Consider the following 13,372-nt stretch of genomic DNA (forward strand, 5'->3'; position numbering starts at 1 on the left):
ATCACCGGTGGCCATCTCCATCATCCCGGCGGCCACCACGATGAGGAGGGAGTAGTCCACCCTCGGGGCTGAGGGGTTCTACTAGTAGCTATGTGTTTAATCTCTCTCTCTTGTGATCTTGATATGTCTCGATCTTGATAGATCATGGGCTTTGTTAACATAGATGGATCATATGATGTTTCTCCCCTCTATACGCTTGTTGTGATGAATTGAGTCTTTACCCTTTGAAGTTTTTTCTTGTCGGATTGAATATTCAGAGAATAGAACACATGACGCATGTCTTGCGGTATGAATACTTGAGGTGACAATGAGGTATCGTATTGATTCACTTGATATGTGTCTTGGCATTCAACTCGCGGATTCCCGTGGTGATATTGGGGTAATCTATGCATAGGGGTTGATGCATGTTTTTATTATCTTTTCTCCGACGGAAACTTTGGGGTCTCTTTATAGTTTTCTGTGTGGATTGGGTATTAGGAATATGAACTTCCTTTGGTGTTATCTTGGTATAGACTCTAGGATAGATTGAACGAAAAAATAGCTTTGTGTTATTTTAGTACGGACTCTTGAATAGATCGAACGGAAAGAATAGCTTTGAGGTGGTTTCGTGCCCTACAAACAATTCCTATCTTTTCTTCTCCGCTAATAGGAACTCGGGAGTGATTCTTTATTGCACTTTGAGGGATAATCATATGATCCAACTGTGTTAGCATTGTTGAGAGATTGCACTAGCAAAAGTACGGACCCTAGGCCTTGTTTTCAAGCATTGCAATATCGTTTGTGCTCACTTTTGTTACTTGCCACCTTGCTGTTTTTTATTCTTACTATTACAAAAATCAATATATACTATCCATATTACACTTGTATCACCATCTCTTCGCCGAACTAGTGAACCTATACAATTTTCCATTGTATTTGCTGTGTTGGGGACACAAGAGGCTTTTTGTTATTTGGTTGCAGAGTTGTTAGAGAGAGACCATCTTCATCCTACAGCTCCCACGGACTGATAAACCTTAGGTCATCCACTTGAGGGAAAATTGCTACTGTCCTACAAAAGTCTGCGCTTGGAGGCCCAACACGAGTCTACAAGAATAAAGTTGTGTAGTAGACATCAAGCTCTTTTCTGGCGCAGTTGTCGGGGAGGTCAGGAAAGTGGCAGTCACATCCCGTCAACGAAGCTCTTTTCTGGTGCCATTTCCGGGGAGGTGAGTGCTTGAAGGTATATCTTTAGATCTTGCAATTGAATCTTTTAGTTTCTTGTTTTATCACTAGTTTGGTTTTGTAAAAGAAAACTACAAAAAATGGAATTGAGGTTGCATCATATTATCGATCATCTTCATAATATCTTTCTTGAAAATGATGGATCATAAAATTGTGCTCAATTGTTAGAAGAAGAAGTCAATAAAATGTTTGGCACAAAATATTTGAATGATGAGCATGATTTCAATGTTGTTAGTATGATTTCTATGAATATCCATGATGCCAATGATATGCAGAGCCATAAACTTGGGGATGCTATGTTTGATGAAGATGATATTTTTCCCCCAAGTTTTGATAAGAAAAATTATTATGATGATATCATGCCTCCTATTTATGATGATTATATTGATGGAAGTGGATTTGGAGATGTCATGACTTTATTTAATGATGATTCCACTATTTTGGAAGAGGTTCCAATTGACTATGACAACAAAGTTCCTATCTATGATGATTATGGTGATGTCATGTATGCTATGTTGAATAATGATAACCATGAAACCTGTCATCATGATTTTAATTTTCGATCACATGATAGTTATTTTTGTTGAGTTTGCTCCCACTACTATTGATGAGAAGAAATTTGCTTATGTGGAGAGTAATAAAATTTCAATGCTTATGCATCATGAAAAGAATGCTTTATGTGATGGCTATATTGTTGAATTCATTCATGATGCTACTGAAAATTATTATGAGAGAGGAACATATGCTTGTAGGTATTGCAATAATATCAAGTTTCCTCTCTATGTGTTGAAAGTTTTGAAGTTATGCTTGTTTTGCCTTCCTATGCTAGTTGATTCTTGTTCCCATGAATTGTTTCCTCACAAAATCCCTATGCATAGGAAGTGGGTTAGTCTTAAATGTGCTAGTCATATTCTTCATGATGCTCTCTTTGTGTTTCAATTCTTATCTTTTATGCGAGCATCATTGAAATCATCATGCCTAGCTAAAAGGCATTAAAGAAAAGCGCTTGCTGGGAGACAACCCAACACTTTTACCTACTGTTTTTGTGTGTTAACATGATTAAGCTACTGTATTAATCATGTTTTATTGCTTTTGTTTCAATAAAGTGCCAAGTAAAGCCTTTGGGATCATGTTGGGTGATAATTGATTTGATCTTGCTGAAAAACAGAAACTTTTTCGTTAACGAAAATAATTCCCATTTTAAACAGAAGAGTGCTTTTGAGTTGATTCTTTTTCATAAGATTAATATACATTTTTTTAACGTGGTACTAAGATTTTAGAATTTTTAGAGTAGCAGAAGTATGGTTTGAGTACATATTACTACAGACTGTTCTGTTTTTGACAGATTCTGTTTTCAATGCATAGTTTGCTTGTTTCCTAGTTTCTATGGCTTATATTGCTCAATATAAATTGTGGAAATGCTATGCTAAAGTAGAAAATGTTTAGAAAAATTATTAATCTTTTCTTTGACAGTACCAAAGTAAAATGGCTTGCTCTTTATCATACTAACCTATCTCACGAAATTCCGTTAAGTTTTGTGTGATTGAAGTTTTCAAGTATTTGTGAGATGTCAATATGAGGAGAATAAGGAGTGACAAGAACCTAAGCTTGGGGATCTCCAAGGCACCCCAAGGTAATATTCAAGGAATATCCAAGCAACTAAGCTTGGGGATGCCCCGGAAGGCATCCCCTCTTTCGTCTCCAACATTATCGGTAACCTCACTTGGAGCTATGTTTTCATTCGTCACATGTTATGAGTTTTACTTGGAGCATTATTTTATTTTGTTAGGATTTTCTTGACGTTATTTGGAATAATATTTTTCATCTTCTATTTCAATAAAAATGTCAAGGATAGCCCTCACCATGCTTATTTTGCAAGTATACATGTTGTTGTTTCAAAACAGAAAGTTTAGCGATGTTGCAAAAATTCCCTAGAAATGTCAGAATGTGATAAAAGGTTGAAACCTTTTGCAAAATAAGCTGTGATAAATTTTCTATAGTGTGTTAAATTTTCATAACTTTTGGAGTTGAAAAAGTATTGATACTCTTACATTCTTTACAGACTATACTGTTTTGCCAGATTGCTGTTATGTTTGCATTGTTTGCATATGTTTGCTTGTTTAAAGATTCTATTTGAGGATAGGAGTATTAAATATGCAGAGGCATTTAGTATGCAATGTTGAATAATAATTTTAGTGATTTTCTACAATAGAGAATGATAAGGTTTTTGTATTGGTTTATACTAACGTATCTCATGAGTTCTTGTTGAGTTTTGTGTGGATGAAGTTTTTAAGATTTAGGGAAACCGTGCTATAAAAGGAATTAAGGAGACACAAAAGCTCAAGCTTGGGGATGCCCAAGGCATCCCAAGTTAATATTCAAAGAAGTCTCAAGCATCTAAGCTTGGGGATGCCCCGGTAGGCATCCCACCTTTCTTGATCAACGATTATCAGTTGGTATTGGTTGATCCTAAGTTTTTGCTTCTTCACATGGTGTGTGCATTTATTGAAATGTCATTTTGTTTTTCTTTGCTTGCTGTTTTAATAAAATACTTAGATCTGAAAGTTTTTGAATAAGAGAGAGTCCTCAAATAGCTACCTATTTACTTAACTACTCTCATGATCTTCACTTATACCTTTTTGGACTAGTTTGTCATTTACTCTTGTGCTTCACTTTTATCCTATGAGTAAATAGTTGCATAAATTGAATGTCATGAAGTCGAAATCATATCATTCCTACTGGTAGCTTCACATTGGGTTTAGAAAGTGAAATCTTTTGAGGCTTGACAATCACAATATTGGTCATACAAGCAATTCACGAATAATTAGTATAAGGCAGAGAACTTTCACATGCAAATACACTATCGTGGAAATATTTTGTGATTGCGAGCCCCATCAAAATATTATGTGCCAAAATTGTTGACGTTGGACAAGGAAGAAAACATAATGATTTATGTCTATTCATATTCACATAGAAGTTATATTGTCATAGATCCTTCAACATGTGGTGCTTGCCCCCCATCTTTGCTAGCCAAAAATTCCGCACCAAGTAGAGATACTACTTGTGCATCCAAAACCTTTAAACCCAAATCTTAGTTTCAAGTGTCCACCATACCTACCTATGGATTGAGAAAGATCCTTCAAGTAAGTTGTCATCGGTGCAATAAGGCAATAAAAATTGCTTCTAAAAAGTGTTAGATCATTTAGTGTAAGAGAAAATTGAGCGTTGTACGAACTTATGATGGCAAAGCAATAAAAGCGATAGACTACATAATAAAGGTTGCTATCATAAGGGGCAATATAACGTGACGCTCTTTTGCACTAAGGGATTGAGCATACACACAAATAAGCGCACGGCAACCTCTGCTTCCCTCTGCGGAGGGCCTATCTTTTACTTTTATGTATTTACTTTTATGCAAGAGTCAAAGTTTTTCTCCCTATTCCTTTTTATTTTTCTCCTTTGGCAAGCATCATGTGGTGAGGAAAGATCTAGGCACATATGTCCAGTTGAATATGGGTAGCATGAGTTATTATTGTTGACATCACCCTTGAGGTAAATACGTTGGGTGGCAAAACAATAAGCCCATATCTTTATATGTGTCCGGTTGAAATGTTTTGCTCATGTGTACAGGGTGAGTGTTAGAAATCATAGAAGACTATATGGTGGTTGATTATGTGGAGCTCTTACTTAAACTCTATTGAATAAGTTGAATTGCAAGAGAGTTGTTGAGTTTCAAGAGAGTTCATTGTTTGAATCTTAACATGTGAATTGGTTGCCACTATAACATGAGAGGTTTTATAAGAAAGAATTGATGTTATGATGCTAGGAAAAGTGATTGAAATTGTCATTGATCAGACTTGTGCACTTTGCTAGCATTCACACTTCATAAATTATTTCTTTTATCATTTACCTACTAGAGGACGAGTAGGAATTAAGCTTGGGGATGCTGATACGTCTCCAACATATCTAAAATTTATGAAGTATTCATGCCATTTTTACAAAAAAATTATATGGTTTTGGTATGATTTGCATGGAACTATTACGGACTGACGCTGTTTTCAGCAGAACTACCGTGGTGTTGTTTTTTGTGCAGAATTAAAAGTTCTTGGAATTGGACGAAACTTTTTGACGTTTTTTTGGAACAAAAGAGACCCCCGAAGCTTTGTGGTAGGGTCAGAAGAGCCATGAGGAGGGCACAACCCACCAGGGCGCGCCTGGTGGGCCATCCGTGCGCCAGTGGTTTGTGCTCACCTCAAGGCCCATCTTACCGTGAAACCGACGCCCAAAAATCCTATAAATAGAGAAAACATCAGAAATAAACCTAGATCGGAAGTTCCACCGCCACAAGCCTCTATAGCCACCGAAAATCAATCGGGAGCCTGTTCTAGCACCCTGGCGGAGGGGGAATCATCACCGGTGGCCATCTCCATCATCCCGGCGGCTGCGACGATGAGGAGGGAGTATTCCACCCTCGGGTCTGAGGGTTTGTACCAGTAGCTATGTGTTTAATCTCTCCCACGCATGATCTTGATAGATCATGGGCTTTGTTAACATAGATGGATCATATGATGTTTCTCCCTTTATACGCTTGTTGTGATTAATTGAGTCTTTACCCTTAGTTTTGTCTTGTCGGATTGAATATTCAGAGAATAGAACACATGATGCATGTCTTGCGGTATGAATACTTGAGGTGACAATGAGGTGTCATATTGATTCACTTGATATGTGTCTTCGCATTCAACTCGCGGGTTCCCGCGGTGATATTGGGGTAATCTATGCGTAGGGGTTGATGCACGTTTTTATTATCTTTTCTCCGACGGAAACTTTGGGGTCTCTTTATAGTTCTTTGTGTGGATTGAGTATCATGAATATGAACTTGCTTTTGTGTTATCTTAGTACGGACTCTAGGATAGATTGAACGGAAAAAATAGCTTTGTGTTATTTTAGTACGGACTCCTGAATAGATCAAACGGAAAGAATAGCTTTGAGGTGGTTTCGTGCCCTACAAGCAATTCCTATCTTTTGTTCTCCGCTAATAGGAACTCGGGAGTGATTCTTATTGCACTTTGAGGGATAATCATATGATCCAACTATGTTAGCATTATTGAGAGATTGCACTAGCGAAAGTACGGACCCTAGGCCTTGTTTTCAAGCATTGCAATATCGTTTGTGCTCACTTTTGTTACTTGCCACCTTGATGTTTTTTATTGTTACTATTACAAAAATCAATATCTACTATCCATATTACACTTATATCACCATCTCTTCACCGAACTAGTGCACCTATACAATTTGCCATTGTATTTGGTGTGTTGGGGGCACAAGAGACTTATTGTTATTTGGTTGCAGGGTTGTTTGAGAGAGACCATCTTCATCCTACACCTCCCACCGATTGATAAACCTTAGGTCATCCACTTGAGGGGAAATTGCTACTGTCCTACAAAACTCTACGCTTGGAGGCCCAACACGAGTCTACAAGAATAAAGTTGTGTAGTAGACATCACTCTTGTCCATCACATCATTCTCCTAATGATGTGATCCCGTTCATCAAATGACAACACATTTCTATGGCTAGGAAACTTAACCATCTTTGATTAACAAGCTAGTCTAGTTGAGGCTTACTAGGGACACTTGTTTTGTCTATGTATTCACACATGTATCAAGTTTCCGGTTAATATAATTCTAGCATTAATAATAAACATTTATCATGATATAAGGAAATAAAATAATAACTTTATTATTACCTCTAGGGCATATTTCCTTCATACAGATCACCCATTTTTATAGGTTCAAAGACAGGTAACAAACATTAACTAGAAAGAGTTAGATGACAGCGAAGCTTAAAGCTGCAGTAAGAAACATGTATTAGACCACACAAGGCTGCAACCCCTGTCACTGCACTGTCCACACCACACAAAAGCTAAAGTCTGCAGGTTAAACTCAGACCAGGGAGAATGAAGTAATCAATTGGCAGAGATCCATCTCTTAGCATTACCTGATCAACAAGCATCTTTGAGAAATCCTTGAGAACACGGCGACGGTCTTTCTCTCCCTGTTGGAACTACTGCCCATATTGTTTTACTTTCTTCTTCATCAGCTTGTAGTTTATATAGTAACTGTAAACATTGAATCAGCAATGCAACATTAAAAAATTGGTAGCCAAGGCCAAGTGTGCAATTTTTTTACACCAATTAGATTTTTTACACGGCAACGGTCTTTCTCTCTCCCTGTCACTGCACTGTCCACACCACACAAAAGCTAGCAATATGTCTACCGAAACAATTCAGAATTAGTTTTTGTGGAGGGTAGAAAGATCAACATAAGCACAATCTATTTACTATGACCCTCACAAAGAAAACAGATTACCTTCTTATTCTCTACATGAACCTGTCGGATTTTCCCATAATATCAGAATTCATAAGACCACCAACCTTCATGCTGTGTCAACAACAACAATAACAATCAGATCATTTTTCAGGCATTCCATTAGCCTGGCACACATGTACAAGACCAAACATATATCCCATATGCTCATCATGCACAGAGAAAGAGTTGTATGCTCACCCTGTAAAAGCACTGGTCTTTGAGAACCTCCAGCAGTTCATCTGGTTCCTTTGGCTTAACTTTCCGTTCGCTTTCTATAATAACATTGGTTCAGACTCCTGGCCATTCTCCTGCAGAAGAACAGCAAGTATCTTTCGTTAGCAGTTAAAATTAGTTAGAGGAAGTAGGTTTGTCACACAGCAACCTCTGCAGCAAGGACTTCAGGTAAGAGAAAGACTAAGATTCATGATTTCTAATGACAATGGAATTTGAACACACATGACTTGGTAGAAACATGGTGAATTAGCATCGCTTATACAGTAGCATATTCCCCTGTTTGAGAAACATAGGATAGACAGTTCCTCTTGCTCTTCCCCACTCCTTTGAGATCTTAGCTAGTTACATACGTTTAACATGTCATGGGCTGGTTATTATTTCTTGGTAGTACTATCTTATGGTGGATTAAATTCTTATTTGCTAAACCCGGCAATTCTGGACTAAAAAAATGAACATGTATTCATGCAGCTGGAGAACGGGATGAGGGCTCATCAGGAGTTAACTACTCACCGGGTGGTAGGGCGAATCGACAGGATGGAACTCCACGCGGTACCTCGGCTCGTGTGAGTTCTTCTCGAAAGGCACAACTGAAAATCATCAACAATTCAGTGCAGTCTTCCATCTAATTTCAATAACCAACAAAATAACATGAGCTAGAGATAGCAACAAGTTACAATTTTGCATCACATCGGGTGAACACGGCGACACAGTGGAGTACTCGGTTTTGAACTGTAGGGAGCTGGATCCGGCTAGGAAGTGCGCAAGGGAGATGCGGAAAAGAAGAGGGGGTTCCAATTCCAAGGGAGGCCGGGAGGGGAGGGAGGGGCTGAGATCGGGATGAGGCCTTGGCATGATTGATGATTACCTGAGGTGGTGAAGATCTAGTCTGTGGCCGCCGCGCCGGTGATCAGGAGCAGGAGGAGGAGGGGGAGTACCTGGGCAGCGAACGCCATCGGCGACGGTGTCGTGCAGGCTCCGGCGGAGATCGGTCGAGAGTCGGTCAGAGTGGAAGATTGGAGACGATGCGACCCAAGAGTAGCTTTCGCTGTCTTCAAAGCCGGCCCTCTTTCCGCTTCCCGCAGATGGGAGTCGGTCAGAGTGGAGGAGGAGGGGGTTAGTTGGGATAATTGTGGGGAGTGGAGGAGAAACACAAAGACAACGGTGGAGGATGGGTGAGAGGCGGAGGTGGAGGCGGCAAGGAGATCACTTAGTACTAGCGTTGGGTTTATACCCCACGCTAACCCAACGCTACTACTATGGCATGTCCCAGGTGCACGGTGAAGATCACTTAGTAGTAGCGTGGGTTTATAACCCGCGCTACTACTACGGCTGGTCTCGAGGGGCACGGTGGAAATCACTTAGTAGTAGCGAGGGTTATAAACTCGCGCTACTACTATCAACTTAGTAGTAGCCGGGGTTATAAACCCATGCTACTAGTAAGTAGCAGTAGCGAGGGGTATAAACTCGCACTACTAGTAAGCGTCAGCCTATAAGCTTTTCCCTAGTAGTGCTCGCCGCTCCCCACGCTTCCTCCCTCGCCCACCATGCCTTATCATCCTCTCTCGATCCACTATAGTGAAATAGGCGTCTCCCCCGCCGGCAACCATTTCTGGTTGCTGGCTGGTGATCATGCTGACGAGGAGGCTGGGAACTCATCAGATGACAGCGGCGAAATAACCTATTCTGACTTCCCATCACGGGCTTCTCATCACATGCTTCTCTGCGTGGGCTTCTTAACACCTTGGGCTTCCTAACTCCAGGCGACTCATCTGAGACTCATCTCCATGACTCCCTGCATCTGCCGGGTCATAACCTATCTGTCGGGTCATAACTGTCTACCGGCTTACAATCTGCCGGGTCACAATATTCCGGGTCTCACCTGCTGGGTTAGGATCTGAGATGACTTAACAGGGTTGCTTAAGTCCAGAGATGACTTAACATCAGGGCGATTTAAACCCATAAATGAGTTAAGCCTTAGGGCGGTTTATCCTTATGTGTCAGGTCGTGGTTTTGGGGAATATCCCCGACATTAGCCCCCAGTTTAGCTTTAAATTTTTCATGCTAAACTCTTGAAATAAGAATATGTAAAGGGACCGGCTCACTAAAAAAAGACTAGTTGACCAACTCCTGAGTATTCTGAATCTCTGTCATATCAATAAACTGACGTTGGCTCCTTGGAGAAAAAATAACCCTTATTATCTTCAACTGCCTTGGTTTGCTAAAATTCCTCTGATGTTGTGCCAACTTTCAATACTCCAGACTCTAATGAAATATCCGTATGATGTTAAGTTGTCTGAATAGATCGAAGGGGATAGCCTTTGCAAACTTCTTTATCAAAAAATATGATACCTAGTTCACTCATAACTGAGAATTTGAAGGCGTGCCTTATATCCATATTACTTGTAGCCCCCAAGTCTTAAGAGGGGAACGTAGTGATAGCTTTAAGACTTGCTTTAATATAAATATTGCAACCCTAGAGAAATCCAAATTGTTCGTCTGAGTCACCAACCATAAGTTGAATGTTCCACATATGTAGCCCCCAAGTACCGGGTTGTCTTGCCTGCAGCAACCTGGGACATGTAAATGCCTTATGCTCATAAAAGTTCAGTCAGTGTAGCCCCCAAGGGTCGGGTCATTATGCAATAATGAATCGGGACTTTTGTAGATCTGATCATATAGACTTGAGGAGCAATTTGTAGCTACCAAGGGCCGACTCAGTAAGACAATACTAGGCTGGGACTTAGAAAATGATGAAAGGCCGGCTCATCTCCTTGAGATAACAGGGTTTGTTGACAATATGCTGTTTTGAAAAGAAACTTGCATTAGCCCCCAAGTGCCATGGTACATGCTTGTAGTGACATGGGACTTGCATACTGATGTAATCTTGATTTCAATAATGTAGCCCCCAAGTGTCGGGTGGTATGCCTGCAGCAACTCGGGACTATTACTTCCATTGTAAAATAAAACCTTTCATATCAATATTGAACCAAACTCTTTGATGTGAGCTGGTATTTTTGGATGAAGGAATAATAGCCATTACTTCGAAGGGGTTTTGAAGACCTCAATCATCCAATACTGGTTTTGATAACCATAATGAAAATCAAACCATGTTGGCTATTTAAGATTTGAATAATATAACCCGGTTTGAAAACCAGCTCCTGCAATATAAACCGGGATATCCATGCATATATGATGCATGGTATGATGATGCAATGTATGTGTATGATAACAGCGTATAAAAATGTCGGTTTTCAAAGCTCAACAAACGATATTGCAAGATCAATAATATGATGCAACCTAAATTCCATTTTTATGTAGTTTTATTTTATGAACCAAACTAGTGATAAAACAAGAAACTAAAAGATTCAATTGCAAGATCTAAAGATATACCTTCAAGCAGTCACCTCCCCGGCAACGACGCTAGAAAAGAGCTTGATGTCTACTACACAACTTTATTCTTCTAGACACGTGTTGGGCCTCCAAGCGCGGAGTTTTGTAGGACAGTAGCAATTTCCCCTCAAGTGGATGACCTAAGGTTTTATCAATCTGTGAGAGGTGTAGGATGAAGATGGTCTCTCTCAAACGACCCTGCAACCAAATACAAGAAATCTCTTGTGTCCCCAACACACCCAATACAATGGCAAATTGTATAGGTGCACTAGTTCGGCGAAGAGATGGTGATAAAAGTGTAATATGGATAGTAGAAATATATTTTTATAATCTTAATAAATAAAAACAGCAAGGTAGAAAATAGTAAATGGGCACAAAAATGGTATTGCAATGCTTGAAAATGAGGCCCAGGGTTTGTACTTTCGCTAGTGCAATCTCTCAACAATGCTAACATAGTTGGATCATATGATTATCCCTCAAAGTGCAATAAGTAATCACTCCCAAGTTCCTATTAGTGGAGAACAAAAGATAGAATTTGTTTGTAGGGTACGAAACCACCTCAAAGCTATTATTTCCGATCAATCTATCCTAGAGTTCATACTAAAATAAAACCATACGACACACATCAACCAACTCTAATGTCACCTAGATACTCCAATGTCACCACGAGTATTCGTGAGTTAATTCTACGGTATGCATCAAACAACCTCATGATCATAATATTCAATCCACACAAAGAACTACAAAGAGACCACAAAGTTTCTATCGGAGAAAAGATAATAAAAACATGCATGGACCCCTATGCATAAATTTCCCCAATGTCACCTCGGGAATCCGCAAGTTGAGTGCCATAACATACATCAAGTGAATAAATATGATACCCCATTTTCACCTCAAGTATTCATATGGCAAGACATACATCATGTGTTCTCATATCTGAATATTCAATCCGATAAGACAAAACTTCAAAGGGTAAAGATTCAATTCATCACAACAAGAGTATAGAGGGGAGAAACATCATATGATCCATCTATGTTAACAAAGCCCATGATATAGATCACGAGAGAGAGAGAGAGATTAAACACATAGCTATTGGTACAAACCTTCAGCCCCGATGGTGGACTATGATGTCTACTAGGCAACTTTATTCTTGTAGACTCGTGTTGGGCCTCCAAGCGCAGAGTTCTGTAGGACAATAGCAATTTTCCCTCAAGTGGATGACCTAAGGTTTATCAATCCATGGGAGGTGTAGGATGAAGATGGTCTCTCTCAAGCGACCCTGCAACCAAATACAAGAAATCTCTTGTGTCCCCAACACACCCAATACAATGGCAAATTGTATAGGCGCACTAGTTCGGCGAAGAGATGATGATAAAAGGGTAATATGGATAGTAGATATTGGTTTTTGTAGTGCGAACAATAAAAAACAGCAAGGTAGCAAGTAACAAAAGTGAGCACAAACGGTATTGCAATGCTTAAAAATGAGTACTAGGGTCTGTACTTTCGCTAGTGCAACCTGTCAACAATGCTAACATAGTTGGATCATATGATTATCCCTCAAGGTGCAGTAAAGAATCACTCCCGAGTTCCTATTAGCGGTGGACAAAGGATAGAAATTTTTTGTAGGGTACGAAGCCATCTCAAAGCTATTCTTTCCGATCAATCTATCCGAGAGTTCGTACTAGAATAATGCAAGCTATTCTTCCCAATCGATCTAATCAAGAGTTCATACTAGAATAACAACAAAGCAAATTCATATTCATAATACTCCATCCGCACAAAGAACTATAAAGAGACCCCGGAGTTTCCATCGGAGAAAAACGTGCATCAACTCCTATGCATAGATTACCCCAATATCACTGTGGGAATCCGCGAGTTGAATGCCATAACACATATTAAGTGAATCAATAGGATACCTCATTGTCACCTCAAGTATTCATATTGCAAGACATATATCATGTGTTCTCATCTCTGAATATTCAATCCGTCAAGACAAAACTTCAAAGGGTAAAGATTCAATTCATCATAACAAGAGTAAAGAGGGGAGAAACATCATACGATCCGACTATATTAACAAAGCCCATGATATAGATCACAAGAGAGAGAGAGAGAGAGATCAAACACATAGCTACTGGTACAAACCCTCAGCCCCGGGGGTGGA

The sequence above is a fragment of the Triticum urartu genome, chromosome 1 (assembly GCF_003073215.2).
Source record: "Triticum urartu cultivar G1812 chromosome 1, Tu2.1, whole genome shotgun sequence".
Lineage (NCBI taxonomy): Eukaryota > Viridiplantae > Streptophyta > Magnoliopsida > Poales > Poaceae > Triticum > Triticum urartu.